Source organism: Lissotriton vulgaris, chromosome 5 (assembly GCF_964263255.1).
Source record: "Lissotriton vulgaris chromosome 5, aLisVul1.2, whole genome shotgun sequence".
NCBI classification, from domain to species: domain Eukaryota; kingdom Metazoa; phylum Chordata; class Amphibia; order Caudata; family Salamandridae; genus Lissotriton; species Lissotriton vulgaris.
Window position 1 is genome coordinate 735124362 of NC_141693.1, and position 25639 is coordinate 735150000.

At 48.1% G+C, this 25639-nt stretch overlaps 1 long non-coding RNA gene across 1 annotated transcript; it reads left to right on the forward strand.

Moving 5' to 3' along the window:
- The first annotated feature begins 787 nt into the window (after positions 1-787).
- Positions 788-7799, forward strand: LOC147711461 (uncharacterized). The gene is made up of 6 exons (XR_015295699.1): positions 788-1027; positions 1134-1234; positions 1321-1423; positions 1529-1642; positions 1737-1836; positions 7591-7799. It is a non-coding gene; the product is annotated as an uncharacterized LOC147711461 (long non-coding RNA).
- Positions 7800-25639: the final 17840 nt, after the last annotated feature.

Sequence of the window (25639 nt, forward strand, 5' to 3'; positions counted from 1 at the left end):
CATGCAATTTGGGCTATGTAGGGGAACCTTCACGAGCAATGAAAACAAGGCTGACCGAACAGAGGTCTGCTATCAAAACGCTGAAATATATAGCCCCATTAGTTAGCCATTTCTCCGAATTCAAACACTCCCCCCTCAGACATCAAATGGCGGATTTTGGAGAAAATCCACATCTTGAATGGCAATAGAGAAGATAAAATCAGGAAAAAGAAAGACGTTTTCTGGGTTTTTCCCTGGGTACCTTTACCCATGGGTTAAACAACGAATTACCCTGGGAAAATGCTATTATATAAAACCAGTCTGTATATTACATACTATATGCTGTATTAATTAATAAACATACCCCTATCTCCAAACTATAGCCCTATACTTTATATATTTGATATTCATGTTTCATTGACATAGATTGCACAAACGTATATTCATATATATATTCCTATATATATTCCTACAAGGGCTTCTCTTTGTCCTCCATCTTTATTATATAAATCCAATTATTCTGTGAACTCCTATCAAGAGTCACAGATTTTTTTTCCCCCACACACCCCCACCTCCCAAATGGAAGCTAACCGCATCATGTTATCTATCCAGATGCGAATACACTAGATATCATTATACATTCCCTGCCTTCAATCTATAGGCAGCAGGTGTATATCTCTTTAAGAGGCGGCAATGACCGCCTTAGCTATCCATACCCACGCGGGGTATTTAAATGAATCACTGACGCAGTAACAAGTTTAATTTATACCTACGAAACACGGAACGCCACTCCAGCAGACGACGCACACTTTGTACTCAGGTAACGGCCGCGTAATTTTCTCGCATAGAGATAGAGCCTTAGAGACTGTTAATATGGGATCAGTGCAACAATGCAGGCCTTGTCTGTTCTTTTCATTTTCAGAAAGCCGGTATTTTATCATTTGCCCGCACATTTGGTTTAGCACAGACCCGAGCTGGCTACCCGTTTTTTTTAATATTGACGAAACATGAAACACCATTCCTGCCGTCAACGCGCACTTGCATTCAGGTAATGGCAGCATAACTTTATGTCTCTCCTTGAGACACAGTCTAAGAAATTGATTATATGAGTTTCGGTACAACAATTTAGATTTTATCCGACTTCTTATTTTTAGAAAGCCGGCATTTCATCATTTACTCCCGAATTGAACGAGCATAGACTCGAGCTGCGTACAACTATTCATCTACACGCGGAATGTTTGATATACCGAACTAGGTAATAAGTGTATTTTGATAAATACTAAAGAAACTTGCAGTATGGTTTTGTGCCTACATTTCATATATTGCTTTGCTTTTATTCAGATAATCGATCCTTCTCTTTTTTTGTGACAATGTTTCAACAATCACAGAACCTTGCGCTACGAACGTCTTTTTAACAGCTGCGCTTTTTACGAAGCACACTGAGGTAAATGGTAACCTCTTTATGCAAGTTTCAAAATAGGCTAGGATATTGTAACCCATTTCCGTATAAGTATGCACCGAGCCACATCAGATTCTTATTTATTTGCAGCCCCGTGGACGCGGTTCCATACGCACTTCTGCCAAAATATACGGTGCTCTAGTTTTCCTTAAATTACAGAGCGAACATTCTATGAGCCAATAAAAGGATTCTTTTATACTCCAGGTACTAGATTTATGGGCCTCTCACACCTGACGATGTCTATGCCGTACCTGTAAGAAAATATTTATTTTAATGATGTGCATCCATGTCTTCACAGTTAATTAAGACGTGTTTACCCTTACCGACATAGGGTCAAAACGCCGATATCAAACTTTTAACCCAAGGAGTGGCTCGATTATCTACCGACAGTAATCCAGGTATGTTTTGCCAAATAATGGCTGATTTTCCATTACCAACTATAGTGCCCAATTTGTACAAATGTTAGGACATAGTAAGGTGCAGTTTTAGATCCATTTGTTTACAAATCATTATTGAGACAGATGTCCCAATACACATCGAATCTACCATACATGTAATAACTTTTTCCATCTATCGGCAATACATGTCAAGTCAAGTCAAAAAGTCAAAAGATTTATATAGCGCGCTACATACCCATAGGGTCTCAAGGCGCTTGAGGGGGGGGGGGGGGGGGGGGGGGGCGGGGGAATTACTTGTCGAATATCCAAGTTTTAAGTTGCTTTCTGAATGCTAGGTGGTTCAGAGAGAGGCGAAGATGAGTAGGAAGGGAGTTCCAAGTTTTAGCTGCCAGGTAGGAGAAGGATCTGCCTCCCATGGTGGTTTTGTTGATGCGAGGTACAGTGGCAAGAGCTTGGTTGGAGGATCGTAGCTGACGGGAGGGGGTGTAGAAGGATAGTCGTGTGTTGAGGCATTCAGGTCCGAGTTCGTAAAGTGCTTTGTGTGCATGGGTTAGGAGGCGGAAAGTAATCCTCTTATTTACGGGGAGCCAGTGGAGGTTTTTCAGGTGATCAGAGATGTGTTCTTTACGCGGGATGTCTAGTATGAGCCTGGCTGAAGCGTTCTGGATGCGTTGGAGTTTTTTCTGGAGTTTTGCGGTGGTACCGGCGTAGAGGGTGTTTCCGTAGTCCAGGCGGCTAGTGACCAGTGCGTGGGTGACCGTTTTTCGAGTTTCGGTGGGGATCCAGCGGAATGTTTTTTTGAGCATGCGAAGAATGTTGAAACAAGATGATGAAACGGCGTTGACTTGTCTGGTCATCGAGAGTGAGGAGTCCAGGATGACGCCTAGGTTCCGTGCGTGGTCTGTCGGGATGGGTGCTTTTCCAAAGGCCTCTGGCCACCAAGAGTCATCCCAGGCAGAAGGGGAGGTGCCTAAGATGAGGACTTCTGTTTTGTCGGAGTTCAGTTTCAGACGGCTGTGCTTCATCCACTCGGCTACTTCTTTCATTCCTTCGTGTAAGTTGGTTTTGGCGGTGTTGGGGTCTTTGGTGAGTGAGAGGATCAATTGAGTGTCGTCAGCGTAGGAGATGATGTTGAGGTTGTGTTGGCGAGCGATGGTCGCAAGGGGGCTCATGTAAACGTTGAAGAGGGTGGGGCTGAGAGAAGATCCTTGTGGCACGCCACAAATGACTTCAGTGGCCTCTGACTTGAATGGTGGGAGGCGGACTCTCTGGGTTCTTCCGGTGAGGAACGAGGTGATCCATTCCAGTGCTTTTCCTTGGATTCCGACGTTACTGAGGCGATGTAGAAGGGTGCTGTGGCAGACTGTGTCGAAGGCAGCGGAGAGGTCAAGGAGGATGAGGGCGACTGTGTCTCCGTTGTCCAGTAGAGTTCGAATGTCGTCAGTTGCAGCAATGAGTGCTATCTCAGTGCTGTGTTTGGCTCGGAAGCCGGACTGTGAGGAGTCAAGGGATTTGTTGGTTTCGAGGAAGGTGGCGAGCTGGTTGTTGACAGCTTTCTCTATGACTTTGGCCGGGAATGTAAGAAGCGAGATGGGGCGGTAGTTTTTGAGTTCTGCGTGTTTCCAGCTTTCCGGGAAGGTGGCGGAGTTGAGGGAACAGTTGATGACATCTCGGAGGTGTGGTGCTATGATGGAGTCTGCTTTGTTGAAGATGTGATGAGGGCATGGGTCAGTTGGGGATCCTGAGTGGATGGAGTTCATGAGGTGTCCTCAGTGGAGATTGGGTTCCAGTCGTTGAGGATGTTCAGGGGGGGTGAAGGTCCTGCAGAAGGTTGGGTGGGTTGGTCTTCGGGTCGGTTGTCGAAGCTGTTGTGGATGTCTGCGATTTTGTGTGGAAGAAGGAAGCTAGGGAGTCGCAGAGGGCTTGGGAAGGGGTGATGTCGTTGGAGTTGGCTGATGGGTTGGTGAATTCTTTGACGATGTTGAATAGTTCCTTGCTGTTGTGGGCGTTGTTGTTTAGTCGGTCTTGGAATGCGGCTTTCTTGGCAGATCAGATTAGTTGGTGGTGTATGCGGGTGGCGTTTTTGAAGGCGTCCCTGGTGCTTGAGTTTGGGTCTTTTTTCCAGGCCTTCTCGAGGGAGCGACAGAGTTTCTTTGATTTCTTAAGATCATCGTTGAACCAGGAGGCGTTTTTGCTGCCTGGTTTGCTTTGACGTTTTTTCAGTGGGGCTAGGATGTCGGCGCTGTTGGATATCCATTGGGTGAGGTTAGTGGCTGCTTGGTCGGGGTTTGAGGAGTGGACAGGAGGGTTTTGAAGAAGCGATGAGGAGATCTGGTTGATGGTGATTTTGTTCCAGTTTCTTCGCATGGTGGGTTGAGGATGGTTGTAGATTGTGGACTTATTGTATGTGAAGTGAACGCAGCTGTGGTCCATCCAGTGAAGAGCTGTGGTGTGACTGAAGGAGACATGTTTGCTGGAAGTGAAGATAGGGTCTAGTGTGTGGCCAGCAATGTGGGTGGGGGTAGTGACCAGCTGTTTGAGTCCGAGGTTGGCAAAATTGTCCAGAAGGGTGGTGGTGCTGCTGTCGTTGCTCTTTTCCAGGTGGAAATTGAGGTCTCCCAATAGAATGTAGTCCTCGGAGGGGAGGGCGTGTGGGGTGATAAAGTCAGTGATGTCGTCACTGAATTGTGCACGGGGTCCAGGACGCCGGTAGAGGAGGGTGCCTCTGAGTGTGGTTTTGGGATCGATGTGGATCTGGAAGTGGAGGTGTTCGGCGTTGACGAGGTTGGCGTCAGAGCTGGTTGAGATGCGGATGGAGTTCTTATGGACGATAGCGATGCCTCCTCCTGTTTGGTCGGTGCGGTCCTTACGGATGATCTTGTAGCCGTCCGGGATGGCAATGGTGATGTCTGGGGCTGAGGAGGCGTTCATCCATGTTTCTGTTAGGAAGGCGACGTCTGGTGAGATGGTGTAGAGTAGGTTCCAGAGGTCGATGGCGTGTCTGTGGACCGAGCGGGTGTTGAGCAGGATGCATTTTAGGTGGTTGGTGTCAGGTTTTTGATTGGTGTTGGTAGATGAGGATCTGGATTTGGTGCCGTCGAACTTGCAGGAGTTGCAAGAGAAGGGTGCATGGGTGAGTCCAGGGGCGGCTTGGACGCAGTTGTGTGAGCGGCCGGGGTAAAGGGCTAGGAGGGTGGAGGCGTCGTAAGTAATGCGGGAGGGCTGGGCAATGCGAGGGCCAGGGGGTATGGCGCTGAGCGCGGTCCAGGCGCGGACGGGCGTAGACGGGCTTACCTTTGGCGCACCTTCGGCGCGGCCGTAGCGCGTGGACGCTGCACGTGGAACCATCTGACTAACATAGGTGGTGGAGGGGGCGGAGCGTGGGAGGGTCAGCTGGGAGGCGGGGACGTTGAGGCGGGCCAGGGGAAAAGCACAACAACAAGATGGTGGGGTAGCTAGAAAGTGAAACCGGGAGGGCGCAATGCAAAGCCTGATAATGTCGAATGCACAGAACTACCAGCGTGCTCACTAAGTGAATCCCGGTGAGAGCGCTTACAAGTTAAAACAAGCTGCCTAAAATTAAAGCACTTACAAGTTTAAAAGCGCTGCCTAAAATTAATGCACTTACAAGTTAAAAAGCGCTGCCTAAAATTAATGCACAGATCGATATGATAAAGTCGGAGCAACGATACCAGACTCTGCAGGCGAGTCACAAGGCAAACGAGATTCAGCTGTGGGCTGTGGGCGCTGCACTGGGCTGGAATCAGGAAGCGAGGGGAGCGGCCGTTCAGGACGATGTCCAGGCGGTCACAATCAGTCCTGGGAGGTGGAGAGCCCTCTATCCGTGGGTGGGAGGGTCAGCTGGGAGGCGGGACGTGGAGGCGGGCCTGGGGAAAAGCACAACAACAAGATGGTGGGGTAGCTAGAAAGTGAAACCGGGAGGGCGCAATGCAAAGCCTGATAATGTCGAATGCACAGAACTACCAGCGTGCTCACTAAGTGAATCCCGGTGAGAGCGCTTACAAGTTAAAACAAGCTGCCTAAAATGAAAGCACTTACAAGTTTAAAAGCGCTGCCTAAAATTAATGCACTTACAAGTTAAAAAGCGCTGCCTAAAATTAATGCACAGATCGATATGATAAAGTCGGAGCAACAATACCAGACTTTGCAGGCGAGTCACAAGGCAAACGAGATTCAGCTGTGGGCTGTGGGCGCTGCACTGGGCTGGAATCAGGAAGCGAGGGGAGCGGCCGTTCAGGACGATGTCCAGGCGGTCACAATCAGTCTTTGGAGGTGGAGAGCCCTCTATCCGTGGGTGGGAGGGTCAGCTGGGAGGCGGGACGTGGAGGCGGGCCAAGGGAAAAGCACAACAACAAGATGGTGGGGTAGCTAGAAAGTGAAACCGGGAGGGCGCAATGCAAAGCCTGATAATGTCAAATGCACAGAACTACCAGCGTGCTCACTAAGTGAATCCCGGTGAGAGCGCTTACAAGTTAAAACAAGCTGCCTAAAATTAAAGCACTTACAAGTTTAAAAGCGCTGCCTAAAATTAATGCACTTACAAGTTAAAAAGCGCTGCCTAAAATTAATGCACAGATCGATATGATAAAGTCGGAGCAACGATACCAGACTCTGCAGGCGAGTCACAAGGCAAACGAGATTCAGCTGTGGGCTGTGGGCGCTGCACTGGGCTGGAATCAGGAAGCGAGGGGAGCGGCCGTTCAGGACGATGTCCAGGCGGTCACAATCAGTCCTGGGAGGTGGAGAGCCCTCTATCCGTGGGTGGGAGGGTCAGCTGGGAGGCGGGGACGTGGAGGCGGGCCAGGGAAAAAGCACAACAACAAGATGGTGGGGTAGCTAGAAAGTGAAACCGGGAGGGCGCAATGCAAAGCCTGATAATGTCGAATGCACAGAACTACCAGCGTGCTCACTAAGTGAATCCCGGTGAGAGCGCTTACAAATTAAAACAAGCTGCCTAAAATTAAAGCACTTACAAGTTTAAAAGCGCTGCCTAAAATTAATGCACTTACAAGTTAAAAAGCGCTGCCTAAAATTAATGCACAGATCGATATGATAAAGTTGGAGCAACGATACCAGACTCTGCAGGCGAGTCACAAGGCAAACGAGATTCAGCTGTGGGCTGTGGGCGCTGCACTGGGCTGGAATCAGGAAGCGAGGGGAGCGGCCGTTCAGGACGATGTCCATCTATTAGTCATCAAATAAATTGATTTTAATGTACTATGTATGGACATGACATGTTGAATAATTGACTGTCGCTATCCACAGCTATGACTTAACCCCTAAATCCCACTTCTTTTTTAGGAACAATTAATTTAAATAGGTTAAAATATAAACCCAGTTTTTTATAATAAATGTATATTTAGACTATCGATTGGAGCTCAATTAATTCTTCACTTCTCTATTGTGCTGCTTTGCACAAAATCAAGTTTCTGATCTGACATCTCCATGCATTTCCCTTTTCAACTAATATGTTTATACATGGATGCTAAATGTATGTCTTAAACTGTACTATACGTTGTAAACAGCGTTCCTATAAAAATGATTGAAAATGCATTAATCGTTGTAAATAGTGTTCCTTCGGAAAAAAAGACAATTAACAGGTATAATGCGGTATATCTTATGTAAACTATCAAAGTCTGGCTTAAATGTTCAAAAAAAGAAAAAATGTATCAATTGTGTAGCACTGCTTAAACATAGATGAATGCTTTTATATTATTGTTTATCTCATTTTAGAAACAAGATGGTTGTGTCCTGAGGAAGACACATTTCAACATGTCAAAACGCGTAGACAGAAACCATCCCCTTTCTATATCATTGGAAACATTATCCATATACACTAATGATATGTTTACTGAAAGAAATATTTTTATTGTGTGTTTTTAAGTCATTATATCAATTAATCCTTTCATGATACTTTTATCAAATTTATTAAACTGAAATCTCTATGTAACTATAGTGCCTTATCATTATTTATTATTCATTTTTTTTTTTTTTTTTTAACTTTGCCAGTACTTGTGGGTTGCCTGGGTTGTTTATTTGTCGCATATTGTTTGCCCTGACCCAGGAACTATATCCTTATCAGGGGGTCCTTGTTCTCTACACAAAGGTTACTACCCCTGTCCATTCCGCCCTTTCCTTCTTGTGATGACACAGTGTTCCTTCCTTCCCCCTCATCCTCAGGCCACTCGGCATAATAAAAAGGAGGATTCTAGCGAGGCCTGGCATAGAGAGAAGCATTTACTGTGGAATTAAATTAAGCTGGCTCTTAAAGAGCTGTGTTTGTTCTATCTCCCTGGTTGATCTCTAATACAGGGGTCGCAAGGGCAATGCCAGGGGTAGCAAAGGGGAACATAGGGTTGGCAGTTGAGACCCTTGGTGACCCCTAAATTACGTCCATGGTAAGAAGTAGACACTGTTAGATCACCATAGAGTATTATATAGAGCCTAAACAACGCCTACAGACAATCAACCCACTGGGGGCATTCTTAAACTGCCAAGAAATATTATATTTTGGATAATGTACCCCATGCTTTACCGTTTAAGGATATTGCAAGTCACTGAGGAGTTTGATGGCAATATGAAGGAACAAGGCTGAAGGCCGAGTTCCTTTATATGGTTATCAAATTCTGAGGTGACTTGCAATAACCTTACCATGTATGGCTGGGTTAGTTTATTCCTTATAATACTTGGCCACATCATCACCTTTACCCCAAACCACTTAAGTGCTTGGTTTGGAGCTCTTTCACATAAAAGAGAGAGTATGCTTGCAAACAAGAAGAATACAAATTGAATTTCTAATGCAAAATGATACAAAACAAACAGGTATTTGCTGCCAAAATATATCAGAATCAGTTTAATGCAAGTCATTTAAAAAAAGACACAGTAGTTCAGAATGTGTAAACACCTGCAGAAATATTCTAACTTTTGTACAATTACCTAAGGCGTGAGAAAAATAAACATGTCATTGTAGAGCCAGAAAACAGCAATGTTTTATTTTCCATTCTTTAAACAGCTGTTTTAATTATGCTCTGTGACCTGACCTGCCTTCTCCTCAGTTGCTGGCTCTGGCAGCAGGCATTGAGATGTCAGAACTCAACTGTAATAAGTTATTACAATTGAGTGGCTATGCCATTTTTTTACTATGCTACTGGGTGCTTCACAATTTGCTGATTAAAAAGAAAATTAGGGACAGGTATTTAATACAGTGATTGCAAAATCCTATGTTTTATAAGGAGTCCACTCAGAAGCAAAAGAGGAATTTCAGAACAGAAACAAATAAGCAACAATTTGGCTGTAACATTGTACCACCAGGTAGTATTATAGGAGTCTATCCAGAAGCAACAGAGGAGCGATAGAGAAGAGCTACAGAGGAGCAACAAAGGACCCACACTTTTGATACACTGCTAAACTACTATTACATATTATATAACAAGCAAAGTATTCCCTGCCGTACATTAAAAAGATATTGAAAATCAACATTGAGTTCTATGACCATATAGAGTGACAATGCCAAAGGTTACCAAACTCTGAGGTGACTGGCAATATCCTTTTAATGTACAGCAGAGGGTATTTTATTCTTTACAATATGTGGTCACACCATCACCCTTCCCACACACCACTTAAATCCTTGGTGCCCTTCTCTTTAAAGCTCATTGCAGGCATGAATAATAAAAGCAGAATCTCTCCTGCAAAATTAGACACACCAAAAAGCTACAAATTAGTAATATTTGCTAGAAGATATTATAATCTGTTTAATGTAAATCAGATTTTTTTTAATGCTGTGGCTCACTCAGATGGTGTAGAAACATTCAGAGATTGTATCTTCCCTATAATGATTTGTATTATGGCAAAACTAAACATGCTACTGGCAAACTGACAAACACACTCCAAGGTTGAGTGTAAATGGGAAATGTGCTCGCTGCTCGGCCGGATTGGCCGTAGTGGAACCGGGTGTTTCCCCTGTGGGCCGCCAGGGTGGGGGCCGGTTTTGGGCGCCTGGGGGCTGTTTAGGTCGAGGCTACCGTCGCACTGCGTAAGCAGTGGGCGGAGCCGAATATTTTATGTTGTGTAGTATGGGGGCTTGAACCCGCCCCTCTTCTTCATTGGCTGGCCTCGTAAATGCTGGCCAGCCATTGGAGGAGAGGGGCATCACTCGGCTCTAGCCCCGGCTTGAGCAGATTCGGGGAGGGTTTTCTCTTTTTTTAAGCCCCGCCCCTTTTCTAGTGGTGGGCGTTACACCCTCTCTCTCGCCGAGGTCCCAGTCTGACCTAAACACGCCCCTCAATCAAATAAATTATGGGCGTTTCTCCGAGCCATTTGTGAATGACCTCGGAGAAACATGATGGTGTGGAGCGCTCCTCTCTTGCCTTCCGAGATCTAAAGGCAAGAGCGGAGCGCTCCACACCACCATGTTTCTCTGAGGTCATTCACAAATGGCTCGGAGAAACGCCCGTTATTTTCGGGGGGGGGGGGGGTGGGGGCTGGCGTCACCGCTGTCTGCAACCCCCCCCACCCCCTCTCCTCGCCGTTCTTAATCTAGGATGTGGTGGCCGGCAGCTTGTTTTACGACTTGTGCCGTGATAAAAACGCATAAAATAAAATAAAAAATCCAGTGCGATCACACCTCATTGAGCTCCAGAATCGTAAGGACCCCCGGTCACCACAGTGAGCACCAATCTCCACAGAGAGCCCCTGGGTCAGGTAGAGTGGCTTCCCCCACCCGAGATGTCTCGCAGGGAGCCCCAACCTCCCCAGAGAGCCCCCTGTCGCCCTCAGAAAACCTCCAGCCTCCCCAAGTCTCGCACCAGGCGTCTCCCTAAACATAGGGAATGTCTTGTAGCCACAGCTGCAGACTTGGGAGCTTCGAGTCTCGGCGTCGACTCAAGATCCTGTGATTCTGGGCAACTCACCTAATCTCCTCGTGCATAGAAGCAAAACAATTGGTGCTCATGCAAAACGCTCTAATTCCCTTGGACTGAGTTCGCTCTACATAAAAATGCAAAAAAAAAAAAAATTCTTCAAATGTACTCGTCACAAAATGATGTCACTGTAATAAGGGTCTTTTTACTGCACATTTTGCGAAATCACTCAATTACTGATAACAGGGTACCTGGCTAATTTGACGTTTTTTATGCGTTAAATACATTATATGATGTATGTAATACATTCTTTAAAATCAGTTTTCCCAAAACCGGATTTTTTCAAATCATGGTTTTGAGGTAAAAACTCATTAGATTACAATTTCTCTTAGCCATTTATTTCCAGACGGTGGTGAGTCGCTAACGCTGTAATCTGAAGTAATGTGTCGTTGGACGAATACATTATGCAAATGAGCCTCAGATGCCGTTTCCCGAACGCACCCCTCTGCCCCCGCACAGAGCATCACCTTAAGGTTTAGTGGTTACAAAGCTGTGCCTGGGTAGTGTTGTGCCTGTGTGTGGTGACCTTATCTGGTTACCTTGGTTGCTATTGGCCTAGGTGCGCGTGGGCTGGCGCGCGCAAGAACAGCGGACAGACTGCAGGCACATACGCTGTCTCAGTCGGAAGTGACGTCCCTGAGCGGACGTCCTCCTTTTATTCAACCCCACAGGCCACGCCTGGCCTGCGGATGTGTGGATGCGTGTGCGCGTGCGACCACTAGACCGCTGGGGGTATTACATCCCTATCCAACTATATATATTTTTTATTTTTCCTTTTACAAAACAAGTAAGACAGTCCCGGATCACAAACTTAGAACAGAAGGGCCTGGGTACATGCGTGTCCCTTGGTGGGGGCTTCAGGGTCTCAGCAAACAGGCGTAGTCTCTCAGTCTCTGGATTGGTAGCGGGTTGGGCTGCAGGTTGTACCGCTGCGAGTTGGCCTTACTGCTCTCAGCGTCTCGGCAAGAACTACTGGCCGTGCCGGATGGCGTCGGAGAAGCTGATGCGTTCTCCGGTTCCTCTGATTGTCTTTCCATCAGCGCGTCGTTATCGTGGGTAGTCGTCAAACTCAAATCCTGGCTTCCACTTTCTGGCTCTGAGCATTGGCTGTCTTCCGACGATGTAGCTTTGAACCAGGAGGCATTTCTTGACACTTCTTCCTCTCCCTTCTGTGCCGTGATCATGGTGCCTCTTGTGGACTTAACCGCCCAGGTGCCGGGTTCATAACGAGTTTGAAACTTCCCCCCAGGGCGTCGGTTCCGTATGATCACCCGGGTCCCCGGGCTCATTCCTCTAGGGGTGGCTCTTCTGCGACGGCTAGCCCGCTGATTCCCTTGGCGCCTCCGTTCCTGGGCCTCATCCGTGTTGGCTGGGGGCGGTGTCCACCCCGGAGCATTAGGGAGAAGGTCTCTTCGGGGCCCCTGAAGCATGAGGGTCCACGGACTTCTTTGAGTTGTGCAATGAGGGGTGCCCCTATACTCACGCAGGAACTCATGTAACCTCTGCTCCGGATCAGCCTGTTCCACCAAGGCTATATGGAATACTTTATTTAGGGTCCGCATGAATCTTTCAACGTCTCCATTGGGCTGGGGCCATTGGGGTGTGATGCGGTGGTGTTGAATTCCCCTTTGTCGGAGAAAAGTGGCAAATTTAGCCCCCTGGAACGGGGGTCCATTATCACTTTGTACTTTCAGCGGATATCCAAACATAGAGAACATCTTCTCCAGTTCCGGTCCCACGTGTGTGAATGCCGTGGAAGCTACTTTGTCCACTAGTGGGTATTTTGAGTAAGAGTCGATGACTACCAGCGTGTGACCCTCTCCAGGGAAGCTTCCGAAGTCTATGCTCACCTTGGCCCAGGTAGATGTGCAGGCTTCTTCAGTGATCACAGGCAGGGGTATTTCAAGGTCGCTCGTCAGCTGACAGGCCATGCATCTCCAAACATGCTCTTCCACCATGCTCTCCAGCTCCGGGAACCATACTTTTTCCCTCATGCGCGCCTTCATCTTTGTGGTGCCTTGGTGTCCACCATGGGCGAGTTGCACAGCTCTGCTTCTCAGGCTCTGGGGAATGACCAAACGAGACCCTCTTAGCAACACTCCCTCTTCAGTAGCGCTTAGGTCATGCCTGACTCTCCACATCTTTGTGAGGGACTCTGTCTTCTGCTGACCAGGAGTTGAAAGGGCGAAGGTATTCAGCCCACGAACCTTCTTGAACCGCCTTCAAAGACCTACAGTATATGTTGTCGGTGATGGCTGCTTCTTTAACCTCCTCTAGTGTTATGCTTTGGGGGCATGATGTGAGTGCCACCCACTGTGCATACTCCTCACACTCTACCTATTCTGGCTCGGGTAGCGATGGATGGTGGGAAAGAAAATCCGCGGGGCTTTTGGCTCCCGGTCGGTATATGACTTCCATCTTATACGGTTGTAGTTGGATCAACCATCGTTCTATTCGGGGTGGCGGATGTGGAGCAGTTCCCTTGAAGAGAGAGACCAGGGGTTGGTGGTCGGTGACCATGACGAACGGATGTCCTCTCAGGTATAGGTGGAAATGCCACAGGCCCACTTGATGGCTAGGGCCTCTCTTTCAATCTGGGCATACCTGGTCTCGGTCGGGGTGAGGGCCTTGCTGGCGAATGCTAGCGATGCCCATTGGCCAGGTTCGTATTCCTGAGTCAGCACCGCTCCGAGGCCCACCGGGCTGGCGTCAACTAGACCTCCGTGCGTTTCGTAGGGTCGAAATAGGATAGGGTGGCCTTTTCCAGGAGAGCATCCTTGATTCCCCAGAATGCTTCGTCTTCTTTTGGACCCCACTGCCAGACAGCATCCGTCTTGGTCAGCGCCCGTAGTGGTTCACTCCAGGTGGCTAGGCCCAGTATGAATCGGCCACAGTAAGTGGCCATTCCAAGGAAGCTCCTCACTTCTGTTGGGGATTTTGGTGCTAGGGCGTCCTTGATTACCTTGGACTTCCTCAGGTCCACCTGGATGCCTTCCTGATTAAAGACGTACCCGAAAAATTCTATGGAGGGCTGAAAAAACTGACACTTTTCCTTGGGAAGTGTTGCTCCATGGGCGCTCAGTCTCCTCAGGACGTCCCGGAGGTGTTTGTGATGTTCCGAGGCGGTGGCGGAGTGGATCAGAATGTCATCGCTGACCTTAATTACCCCAGGCAGCCCGGACAGAAGTTCTCTAATGGTGTTTTGGAACACCTCTGCTGCCGAGGAAATATCAAAGTTCAACCTCTTATATCGTCGTAATCCAAGGTGGGTGCTAAATGTTGTGATAAAACGACTCTCCTCCGCCAATGGTAGCTGATGGTATCCAGTTTCAGATCAATATTCGAAAACCATTTTGACCCATTACGTCCGCAAGGATATCGTCCATGGTAGCGGTCAGGTGTCCCTCCGGATTGCGGCGTTTGGCAGCCGCATGTCAATGCACACTCGGATTTCCCCCGGTTGTTTTGGTTTTTCCACAATAACCATTGGGGAGACCCACAGAGTGGGTCCAGTGACTTTTTCAATGACGCCTAAGCTTTCCAGCTTCTTAAGTTCTTTCTCCACCAGTGGGCGTAAGTGGAACGGAATCCGGCGGTGGCGTAGGGCGATGGGAGTGAGGGATTTATCGATGTGCAGTTTGATTGGCTCACACTTTATGCAACCCAGTCCTGTGAAAAGTTTGGGGAAGCGTCCCAGTAGCCCATCCACTGGTGTGCTCTGATGCGGTTGGCGAACGCTATTAATTTTAGGTCTTTGGCCGTGTGGCTGCTTAGCAGAGTGTCGGCCTCTCTGTTAATTATGTGGATCGTTGCCATCACCTCCAATTCATCAGCCTTGATGGGTACTGTGATTTTGCCTTTGAGGGGTAGTGGTGTATCGGCTCCATGTGCGAATATCCTCGTTTTGGACGGTAGCACCTGGGGGCGCGGGCGTAGTTTCTTGAATTGCTGCAGACCCATGACATTCACAGTGGCCCCTGTGTCGATTACTGCCTTGACTTAGTTCCCGGCCATCTGCACAACGCACGTCGGCTGCGGCTGTCGTCGCTGTTTGAGTTCCCGCGCAAAAGAGATAATGTATGCCTCTTCATCCTCGGACTCCAAATCTTCATCCATTGTGGGTAGGTATTTCTCTGTTTTCGGTGATTTGGCTAAGCTACTGACAACTGCCTAATTGCTTTGGTAGGCATGTATGACTTTCTGAAGGTCCGTGACATGTTCCGTCTTCGGCAAACAGACGCAAAATGGTTTGGAATCCCACAATTTGCACATGTTTTGCCCTGGGCTGGGCAGTCTTTGGCTGCGTGGGGCTCGTGCCCGCAATAACCACAACGTGCTCGGTACTGATCTTTCCGGTGTTCCTTTTGGGGTGACCTGCGTGGCTGGGTCCTCACCGCGTCTGCGTGTTCACTCTTGATGGCCTCTGTTTTATCTTGGGGTTTGTGGAGTGCTTGTTCCATTGTGGTGGCCCTGACGTTCGAGAGGTCATGTGACCTGGCCAAGATTAGGATGTCCTCGAGTGAGATCCCTGGTTTGCGTAGTATTGATCCTCTCAGTGTCTTGTCCCGACATCCTTGGATCCTTACACGAGCATAGAAACGGTCCATAGTTTCGCCTTCCCTCTGACGAGCCTGTCCCAGTTTGAAAACTTCAAAGTCTAGGTTCAGCTGTGGGTCAAAATGACCGTTGAGGGCTGCTACGGCAGAGTCATAATCATCCGTCGCCCCAATGTTGGGCAGGTGTTTGAACAGTCTGAAGATCTCATCCTCTGCATAGTGCAGTAGTAGGGATCTTTTCACTGCCTTGTCCGTTTCTCTCATGACCACAAAATAATTTTCCAGTCTCTCGAGCCATACTTTCCAACATGGGGATGCTGTTGATGGATCCTCCATTTCGCTAAACGGTGGTAGGACCCCAGATGCAGCATGTTGGAACGGAATGTTGATGGTGGCTGTTGGAGCATCTTCATCCGCCATGGTGTCATTTTGTTGGGGTGATCACCCCTTTTTCCCCCAGTTCTGCAAGCTTGCTGGGATAGTCTGGGCCTTGTCAAGTTTTCCCTCCTTCTCATCGACCACGTGGCAGCGGGGGCAGCCTACCTCAGCTCCGTCGAGTTCTCCCCGGGCTTCTGGGTGTGTCGAGTAGCTGGAACTCCTCCACGAGGCAGTATGATGCTCACACTCCCTGCAGGATATAGTTGGGGTCACCAGGAGTTGTCTGCAGCGTCTCATGCGAGATGCGTGGGCTTTGGCAGTGCTCCCCGCATACCCGCGACTCATGCGAGATGCGTGGGGTACGGCAACTGGTCGCGCCGCCGGGCCGGTTCCAGCCCCCGACACACCGACTGTTGGGGGCAGCCACTGGGGCCTTCAGCGACACCAACTTGCAGCGGCAGGGGCGGCCAGGTGAATATCCAGGCCGGTTATAGGGCGCAGGCACGCATGTGGTAGGGCCGCGTGGAGGAGCAGGGTGTCCCGCTTCAGTCTCCGGTGCACGGGCGAGGGTCGGGCTCCCTCTGCTCGTCGCCAATGTTGTGCCTGTGTGTGGTGACCTTATCTGGCCACCTTGGTTGCTATTGGCCCTGGTGCGCGTGGGCTGGCGCGCCCAAGAACAGCGGACAGACTGCAGGCACACACGCTGTCTCAGTCGGAAGTGACGTCCCCGAGCGGATTTCCTCCTTTTATTCAACCCCGCAGGCCACGCCTGGCCTGCGGATGTGTGGATGCCTGTGTGCGTGCGACCACTAGGCCGCTGGGGATATTACATCTAGGACTGCTCAGTGGGCGAATGCATGTGCCGCAGACACCTGTATTCAGCACAGTGCAATGGCTTGACACCCAGCGGGGCCTGCTGAGCAGTCCATCCTTTGATTGTTGGTGAGGCAAATACAGAGGGAGAATGCGGGATGGAAAATAACCTGCAATGGTCAGATGGAGAGAGAAAAGCTAGGATATGGAAGAAAGAGGCCTGAGGGGGAATCAAGACTAGGCAGCCCTGGTAATAAACAACCCCTACATCACAGGGAGCCCTGATCACCCCAGAGAGCCCATTGTCTCCCTCAAAGACGCCAGCCTCCCCAAGTCTCGCACCAGGCGTCTCCCGAAACATAGGGAATGTCTTATAGCCACAGCTGCAGACTTGGGAGCCACGAGTCTCGGCTTCGACTCAACCTGTGATTCTGGGCAACTCACCTAATCTACAAGCAAAATAACTGGTGCTCATGTAAAACGCTCCAATGCCCTTTGACTGAGTTCGCTCTACATAATTTTTTTTTTTTTTTTTAAACATTCTTCAAATGTACTCTTTACAAAATGATGTCACTGTCATAAGGGTTATTTTACTGCAGATTTTGCCAAATCCCTCAATTCACCGATAACAGGGTGCCTGGCTAATTCGGCATGTTTTGATTTTTTTTATAGTGGTTTTGAGGAAAAGATCACAATTTCTCTCCTAGCGACCCACCAAAACATTGCATATATGATCCGATTAACGGATAGCATAGGTCATAGGACTAAGAGTTGTGCCCTGCATTTTCTTTGCAAAAAAAAAATACGAAATGTCTATAAATAGATGCTTCAATAACCTTATTTTGTTGCGCTGTACGATAAAGAAGAACGCAGCAAAATTATGTTTCGAATTTACCTTCCATCCAATCCGTTCACATTTTATGTTAAAATAAACGTTTGCTGCTGACATCTACTTTTATCTGAGGATAACAAATTGAATTTTCACAAAACTAATTTAGCCTTTCGTCTTTTAAGGTGAGTTAATTCCCTTCCATTAAATTGAGTGCTATTTCTTAGGGCAATTGCCGAGCAGGAAGCAGTGGATACCAGAGGCCTGCAAAGGGCTCAAGATGCACACGGTGTGTGCATATACTGTAATATATACGGTAATCCGATTACACGTCAAATCACACATCTCTCCAAATAAGGCCCAAGTAATCCCACTCTACTGGCAGTAAACAAGTCAAAGACATTGAGGAGACCCGATTTATCACAATTTTATTAGGTTTTATTAAGTTCTGCTTTTTCAGCTCAATTCAGCCATTTCCTTGTCTCCACACCCTGAAAAAGTCCCACAGTTATTAAAAATACCATGCAACGTAGCGCTACATGAAAATACTGGGTGCTGCGCTGAGCAATCGGGAGAGAATTGTGCAGCGTCGTACTTACTAATATTATTTTAAAATGCGGTGTTAGCGCAACACTAAAGAAATATGCCACGTCACCAAGGGCAGAGAGTAGTGTCTTCCATCAGATTTAAACTCGAGGCGCTCCCTCCAGGGCAAATGTTTACAAAAGGGGGAGTGACACAAAAGGTGGAAATTACACCTTGTGCATGCAAAGGTCACTGAGATTCAGCGGGTCCTCGGTCTGTCCCCGCTTCATGTCATGCCAGAAGAGTCCATGTAGGCACAGCATCAATGCCAGCATTTCTTCCGCATCCCTCATTCCTTGGTCCTCATTCTGCATCCCTCACTCCTAGTTCCTCATTCCGCATCCCTCATTCCCCATCCCTCATTCACCATCCCTCACTCCTAGTTCCTTATTCCGCAACCCTCACTTCTGGTTCTTCATTCCACATCCCTCATTCTTTGGTCCTCATTCCGCATCCCTCACTCTTAGGTCCTCTTTCCGCATCCCTCACTCCTAGTTCCTAGTTCCTCATTCCGCATCCCTCACTCCTAGTTCCTCATTCTGCACCCTCACTCCTGGTTCCTCATTCCACACCCCTCATTCCTTGGTCTTCATTCCGCATCCCTCACTCCTAGTTTCTTTTGCTTCCATCCTCCTTGTGGTGAGACTGCCTGTTTTTTTAGGTCAATTGGCCCTGTAGGTGGGACAGGCGATTGCAAACTCACAAAGCACCTGTGATACGTTTCTATATTTGGGGGGGAGCTGCCTTTGTTTTTTCTTGCCTCTGTTCCCTGCTGCTATTTGTTTTTTCTTCTTACCTCTGTTCCCTGCTGCTGTTCGTTTTTTTTGCCTCTGTTCCCTGCTGCTGTTCCCTGCTTCTGATCGTTCCCTGCTTGTCATAGTTTTTTTCTTGCCTCTATTCCCTGGGGCGTAACTGGGCAGAGATGGGCGTGTGGCTGACCTAGACTGAGGGATGTCTGTGTCTGTGTGTGTGTGTGGCTCTGTGTGTAAGTGTAAATGTACAGGAATTTATATAGCGCAAATCACCGAGCGGTTTGTAAGCGCTTGCTTAGGGAACCCGTCCTGGTATTCCCCTGTGAGATAACCCCGGCAGGGTATCCGCAAGGTGAAAGCCAGGCATCCTGCCATGAGGGGCCGTTGTGGAGATTAAGCAAGCTATTGCCCAGAGTCGCAGAGTGTGAACCCGTGAATCAAGTAGGCACCGGAGCGAGAATTGTCGAGTCCATGGACATTTTAGGACTCAAGACCCCGCCGAGCCGGGAATTGAACCCTGGTCCCGGGCTGACCTCTGCTTCCAGGTCTGCCTCCTCTAACCAGTGAGCCACACCTCTCTCTGTGTGTGTTGAGCTTAGTGTGTGTGTGGCTCTTTGTGTGTGTTGGGCTGTGTGTGTGTGTGGCTCTTTGTGTGTGTTGGGCTCTGTGTGTGTGTGGCTCTGTGCGTCTGTGTGTGTGTGGGGGGGGCTCTGTGTGTGTGGCTCTCTGTGTGTTTGTGGCTCTGTGTGTATTGGTTTGTGTGTCTGTGTGTGGCTCTGTGTGTGTGGCTCTGTGTAAAATTGATACTTGTATAGCGTATTACTCACCCGCAAGGGTCTCAAGGCGCTTGTACGAATACCGCTGTGGAACCCAGCCTGGCTTTCCCTGTGAGGCATCCACTCCTGGGCACCCCCAAGGTGGAGGCCAGGCATCCTTAGCGTTGTGGGGCCGTTGTGGAGATTAAGCAAGCTATTGCCCAGAGTTGCAGAGTGGGACTCAGATTGGAATAGGCACTGAGGCGAGAATTATCAGGTCCGTGGAATTTTGAGCCCAAGACCCGCCGAGGCGGGGAATTGAACCCTGGTCCCGGGCTAGACCTCTGCATCAGGGTCTGCCGCTCTAACCATTGAGCGTGTGTGTGTGTGTGTGTGTGTGTGTGCGTGGGGGTGTGTGTGTGTGTGTGTGTGTATGTGTGCGTGTGTAGGTGTGTAACAGGATATATTGGTGAATGAGTACATATGATGAGTGAGTACATGTATGAGTGACTATATAGAACTGTTGGTGAATGAGTGGATGTATGTGTAGATTTTGGAATTACTGAATAGGTTGTTCTAACTGGTATTGGTATCCATTGTTTTGAACATTTTAGATTCTATTTTTCAATGTGTGTATCAAAGGTTCTATTAGGGTGAGAGGAGGTATGCCACTCTTTCACAAGGATGATGTCATCAGTGATGTCATTTGAGATGTCATCAGTGATGTCATGAGTGATGTCACTGACCATGTCATAAGTAATGTAATATGTGACGTCATCAGTAGTGGATTGCAGGCGTGCGCAAGTTATAGTTAGCTGAACTAACTATAACAGGGGAATTTCAATTGTTTTGTATGAGTGAAATGCCCAGCTAACTATAACATGTGTGAAATCTATGTTTTTTTGAGTGAATTACTAAAGTTTTTGAAATGCTAATTCCTAACTATAACGTTATGTTGTAGGCTGAAACCTATGTTTTTTTTCACTGGGTTTTGTAAATGCCATTTTTTAAAAATGTATTAATTGTTATATTTATTTTTTTGATACTGATTTACAACATTTTTTATAATAATTATTGTTATGTATTTTATTTTTTAAATTACATTACATATTTTTAATGTAAAATAATAAACAAAATTTAAAATATATATATATATATGTGTTCAATATATTAACAATAATTTGTATATTTTTTTGTGCATTTTTTGTGGTAAACGTCCTGTACGCGTACCGTCCTCGCACTATCCTTTGTATCTATAATTGTACTGTACGCGTACACGCTCATACATTACAAATATGCTTGGACGTTTCGCGTAGCATCGGCGCTTCCACGTCACGTCATGTACATTTGTACGGCACACTGTAAGCTTACTGCGTAAAAGTTTCTTAATGTTTAAAAAGATATATCTATGTATTTAGGGGTCGATTAGGATCGCGGACAGATACGTGTTCCGTCCGCCGAGGAAGGTGGCAAGATACTCCGGACCTGTCCGCGGAAAAACCGCAATAGCGATTAGGATCAAATCTGATAGAAACGCGGATCGCGGCGGACGGAGCACAACAATCTCCGTCCGCGGCGGTCGAAGTACACCTGAGGCCGCGGCAGGCAGACGGAACCTAAATAACACCGACCGCCGCGTACGCACATGACCAGGATAACAACAATCTCCCCCGCGATACCTGCGTAGTGTCCGTGTCCGCAATTAGGATAACTCCGCAAGTACCCCAGTAGCCACCGCGATCCACGTCCGCAGCGGTACCAATGCTACGAGAAACCGTGCACCACAGCGGAAGTCCAACACGAACAACATCCCTACAGTCAAACCAATGCCATACATTGCGACAGAATTCATCACCAAACACAGGAAAATGAACGACCACCCACCTGACACATCTAAACCAAACACAAGACACAATGACCCACCCCCAAGAACCGCATAAACCACACCTGCCAACACACCCACCTATCACCTGACTGCCAATCAACATTCACACAGGGCCAACACACAGACTATAAATTAACTCCCACCCACTCCAGAAATCCTCTGCATCACAGCATAGCTGCTAGCAGGAGACACCACTTAGACAACAGCATAAAACAGATATCATACACATAACCCACACCCAAACACACCCTGTACACAAAGACCCACCACACCATCCCCAAACACCACACACCAGCACCTCCTAATTCGCAGAAACACACACCCCGAGCACCATGGCACCCAAGAAAAACCCTAAATTCACCGACACCGAGTTAAGGGTTATGGTCGATGAGATTATTCGTGTCGAACCCCACATATTTGGGGTCCTAGTGCAGCAGACCAGCATAGCTAGGAAGAACAGCATGTGGGACCGGATCGTCACCAGGGTCAATGCCTCCGGGACCGTCCCGAGGACGAAGCAGGAAATTCAGAGGCGGTGGCACGACCTCAAGACCCGGGTGAAATCCATCAGAGCCAAGAACTTTCTCCAGGCCAACCAAACAGGCGGTGGAACCCCCCGGAGCCCCTACCGTACACCGAGTGGGAGGAGAAGGTGCTGACCATCCTGCACCCTGAGACCCTTGATGGACTTGATGAGGGAGAAGAGGCTGGTAAGTACCAACCAAGCACCACAAACACAACAACACGGTGTGCCTCACACAACTCTGAAGACACATCTCCCAGACCCCAAGCCATGCATGCAGTCCACATACTCACCAACGTCTAAACCACTCCTACAGGCCCCCATGTCCATAGAGAGGGTGGTGGTGGTGGGTGGGGTGTGTGAGGGGACGGAACTACAACTCCCAACAGGCCCCCATGTCCTAAGAGAGGGTGGTGGTGGTGGGTGGGGTGTGTGAGGGGACGGAACTACAACTCCCAACAGGCCCCCATGTCCTAAGAGAGGGTGGTGGTGGTGGGTGGGGTGTGTGAGGGGACAGAACTACAACTCCCAACAGGCCCCCATGTCCATAGAGAGGGTGGTGGTGGTGGGTGGGGTGTGTGAGGGGACGGAACTACAACTCCCAACAGGCCCCCATGTCCTAAGAGAGGGTGGTGGTGGTGGGTGGGGTGTGTGAGGGGACGGAACTACAACTCCCAACAGGCCCCCATGTCCTAAGAGAGGGTGGTGGTGGTGGGTGGGGTGTGTGAGGGGACGGAACTACAACTCCCAACAGGCCCCCATGTCCTAAGAGAGGGTGGTGGTGGTGGGTGGGGTGTGTGAGGGGACGGAACTACAACTCCCAACAGGCCCCCATGTCCATAGAGAGGGTGGTGGTGGTGGGTGGGGTGTGTGAGGGGACGGAACTACAACTCCTAAAAGGCCCCAATGTCCTAAGAGAGGGTGGTGGTGGTGTGTGAGGGGACGGAACTACAACTCCCAATAGGCCCCCATGTCCATAGAGAGGGTGGTGGTGGTGGGTGGGGTGTGTGAGGGGACGGAACTACAACTCCCAACAGGCCCCCATGTCCATAGAGAGGGTGGTGGTGGTGGTGGGTGGGGTGTGTGCCAGTGCCGACTGAATTTCAAATATAAATAAATGCACACGTAATGGCCACATGACTCATCCTCACATTTTTGTTTTGCAGGGGATCCTAATCTGACAGCTGCAATAAACACCAGGCCTCCAGCCTCCCCACACTCAGAAGTTTCAGGGGACGATTGGCCAGCCACCTCCGGGGCTGAGGATGGTGCCGGCTCAAGCAGCCAGCCAGGGACATCTGGCTCCTTGGTCACACCTGCACCAACAACTACTACAACCTCTGGCATTACCACAACACCGGCTACTGTGACCTGCACAGCTACCTCCAGCACCACCTCCACCACCACTACTACCACCACTTCTGCCCCTGCCACCCTGCCCAACCCACCGCCCAACGCTGGGCCAGCGCCATCCCAGCCACGCAGGGAGAGTGTGAGGCAAACCACAAATGCAAGGCCAGATCCTGCAGGCAGGAGCACCGCACAAAGAAGGCATGATGAAACAACTACACCCAATGCCGTGCAACAGTGTCTAGAAGCACTAGCCAGGGTGGAGGAAAACTATCTACGTGGCCAGGCACAGGCAGACCGGGCCCACCAGGACTTTGTTGACAACACAGCGATGTTGGGGGCCATCGAGAGGCGGCTTGGCCAACTCGTGGACATTTTTAGCACGAGGATATCCGCCAACACCACCCTCCCCACACCCCCTCAAACAACGCCACCGCCACCAACACCGCCACCGCCACCTGCGGCCCTGGCGGCGGATGTGGCACCTGATCAGCCAGCGCCCCCAGCTGACTCCGTCCCGACACAAAGACGGAGGGGCCGTCCGAGGCTGGAAGTGGGCGAGAGCAGTGTCGAAGCTCCTGCCACACGCTCCAAGAGGAGCCGACAATGACTCTTTTGAGTACCTGAGCCTGCCATTCACCCTGCCAACTATCCGGTCCCACCTGGCACAGGCCTGCTGCACTAGGCAGACACCACCCTATGTGGTGTCTGCACGGACATCTCATCTGCCATAACCTTTGACTCTCACTCCCCCACCCCTTCACTCATTTGTAAATATGCACCTACACCTATGCACAATCTGTAAATAAATAACACTTACTCACTCAATGATGTGTTGCCTCCATGTTTATTCACATGATTGCTCAGTGCGAAAAAGAAGAAGGTCTAATGTCAACATTCAAAGGGTAAGGGAAAATGTACAGAAAGCACACAACTAAATTAATTAAAAAAGGAGAAATGCATTTATTGTAGATATAGAAATAAAACAATCATATTAAAAACATTGCAAAAAATGATTCAAATAGTATCAACAGTTCTAAGAGTGACCTAATAATTCATTAATCATGTACATCTATCACATTTGCAAAAACTAATTTTTAAAAAAAACCAAGACAACAGGCGAAATAGGACATGAATCACAATTATTGGAGGAATTTCATAAGAAAATCTGGTGGCGAACAATGTAAATCGACGCGCGTTTCGGCGTTACGGGGAACGCCTTCATCAGGAGCCACGAAAAAGCTGAAAAACATTAAAACCAGGGTTAAAAGACAACATAATTACATTTCATATCCTTGACAAAACAATAAGAAACAATACTAAACTGTGTCGTAAAGTGCTTTCATGACAGTAATCCCTCCTTGTGTAGGTGAGGCATATATCTACACAAGGTACAAACTAGTAATTTAATATTTGAGCAGTGGTTAACAAGTAAAATATTTCAAGGTCGCAATATAAATCAACAATGACCGCAGACAAGTTGGGATGGAGACAAAAAACTATGTGGTGACATATAATGTATAAAAAGGGTATGGTACTAGGTAAGTCACCTGTAAGAGATAGAGAGTCCAAGGACAGCATATATTGTTGGACAGCGCTATCTAGATTGATATGACTTAGGAGGACAATGTCCAGTTGACAAAGTGGGTATCACTATGGAGATATAGTGTCTACCTAGATAACTAAATTCTTGTTCTGAAGTACCCAGATTGGAACGATCTACAGGATGTGCAACACCGTATTGGAAGGTATAGAATTATTCTTACCTAAAACCTCTGATGGTATGTGTAACAGATTTCTCAGATAAATACGGAAAAACGATGCAATTCTTTTATTTTGCGTCTGTAATGAGGAAGAAATGTACGAAAGTATTTGTTACATTTCATCTCAAAAGATTATGGGCTGGCTATATAAGATAATGCCCATTAAATGTAGGTGTAAACAGAACCTATTGCTTACCGTTATTTAAAACACTTTTATGGATATAGTTAGTAAAAGGTAGGGTTTCACAGCCTTACAATCAGGATAATGTCTCTAAAATACAAAAAGAAAAGGAGTTCTGTTACTGTGCTGGCTTCGGGTTTCTGAAAGAGGAACAGGCTACGGGTAGCCAGGTGGGATGGAATGTCAATCTTACCATAAGGCTGCTGGAGCATTCATGTCCCTTAAACAGAGGGAACCATTGGCTCGTATGTAGCCGCTTGAAGGTGGAAAAACCACAGTATGGTGGGGTATTTCGTCAGTGGCGGTTGCTGGAAGACTATCTGACAAAGTGGGGAAGCTCTAATTAGTCTAATTATACAAGCATTCTAAAATAACGTGTGCTCCAACTGTCACAACTTGTCTTACCGTGAATGTCACGATCTAAATGTCTGCATGTACACTTTCGTTATGTCGAGATGATGCTCTTGATCCACAACCATTTGAGGGAGGCAATG